Below are 1935 nucleotides of genomic sequence, written 5' to 3'. Positions count from 1 at the left end.
AAAAGAAAGAGAGAAATAGAGAGAGAGAGAGAGAGAAATAAAAAAATTCATGATCAAATTATGTTTTGAAACATTTGATACAGGTGTTTTACACATAATTTTATCAAAAAATTGATATACATATCAGCGATAAATTAAAAATTTTTCAAAAAAAAAGAAAAACTTAATTTACTTAAAAAAAATAGTGACAAGTAAAAGTGACAAGTGAAAAGGCTGAAAAACTGAGAAAGTAATTATTGAAATTTTGATAAAAATGATTATGTCAAATATGTGATAATTCTTTTAAACAATTATCATATCATTTTAAAAGAGAAACTTATCAACAGGAAGGAAAATATTAGGTTATATTAAGCAAAGATGGTTTTTTCTTTAATTGTTAGAATATTTTATTTTTATTGACTGATATTTCGATAAGTTATCTTTTTTTCATTATCAATAATCACTATCTACTATCTGATAATTTGACAATTTATGAATAAGACCTTTGAAAAAAAATGACTGACAGGATGATGATAAGTTAATTTTAAGTATTATGCGAAACAGAAATGGGAAGTGTATTATTAAAAATCGAAATAACTATAAGCAGAATAATAAGTATTACGCAAAAAAAGTTCAGTAATTCCCGACAAAAAAAAAAAAAATTACAAAATTGTGATAAAGTAAAGAATTTTGAAAATTATAATGCCTTTTTGCTTGGTTAAAACAAATACAAATAACATTCTACAAATTGATATAAATCATATAATGAATAAGTACTTATAATTTTAATTAAATTATTACAATTTAATAAATTAATAAATACATAGTAAAAAGATTTGATGCACAAATGGACATAAATTGGAAAATGAAGAAAATACTTAAATGATTATTTTAATTAAATTATCCAAACAATAAATTTTTTTCGTTTTAACAAATACATATCGTGTTTGGTCTAGTTAATTAATTAATTACATAAGTGAAGATTATTTTACTTAGTAAATAAATAATAAATAATAAATAAATAAAAAAAAAAGGTGAACACTTATCAATATAAGCGGAATAACCAGAAAAGATAATCTATTGCAACAAATATTACTGTAATTAATTTAATAAATCATTTAAAAGATTGAAAATAAAAGAGAATTTTTTAAAAAAAATATGAAAAGCTTAAAATTAAATACCTTTTCATTAAAAATTCGCTTGGTAGTGGTGACCTTATGTGACATCATTGTTGTTATTCGAAAACTAAATAAATGAAATAATTTAAACAATCGTCGTCTATCACTTGTCACCTTGATAAACTACTTCACTCAGAAATGATTAAAATAAATTCGAAACAGTAGAACTGAAATTTATTTGTGTGTCTGTGTGTGTGTGTTTTTATATATGTGGTAGAATAAGCTAATGATAATGAATGTTTGAAAAATAGCTTAAAAGTTTCGGAAGCAAAAAAAAGAAAGAGAAAAAAGAAAAAGGATCAAACAAAAACTGAAACTTACAACAAACTTTCGTCTCTTTTGATGATATTTGTTAGTGTTTGTTAAATACTTTCGATTTAATTTCATAAAAATTAAAAACCATCTGGCCATCTTTTTTCTTTTCTCTCTTGTTTACACAACTACTACTGTTTGTTGGATGTGTTCAATTGTCGTTTGTTCGTTAAAACTTGAAAGAAACTTTTTGAATGCTCTCAAAAATGATCATCCCTATGATTCATTCATTTCTTCTTCTCTTCTCGTCTTGTTAAATAACTTTCTATCTTTTTTGGAGGTACATTAAAGTATGAAAGGTAAAAAAAAAGACGAAAATTGTAATAATTAGCACAACTTGGATGGTTTATATAATCAAAAATTTTCGAATAGATTCATAATTTAATAAATATTTCTAAATTTAATTTATTATAATTATTTGTATTTTGCAACAGATTTCTGTATAATAATAATAATAATAAATAAT

Source organism: Loa loa, assembly GCF_000183805.2.
Source record: "Loa loa unplaced genomic scaffold supercont3.315, whole genome shotgun sequence".
Lineage (NCBI taxonomy): Eukaryota > Metazoa > Nematoda > Chromadorea > Rhabditida > Onchocercidae > Loa > Loa loa.
Note: the sequence above shows the minus strand (reverse complement) of the source record.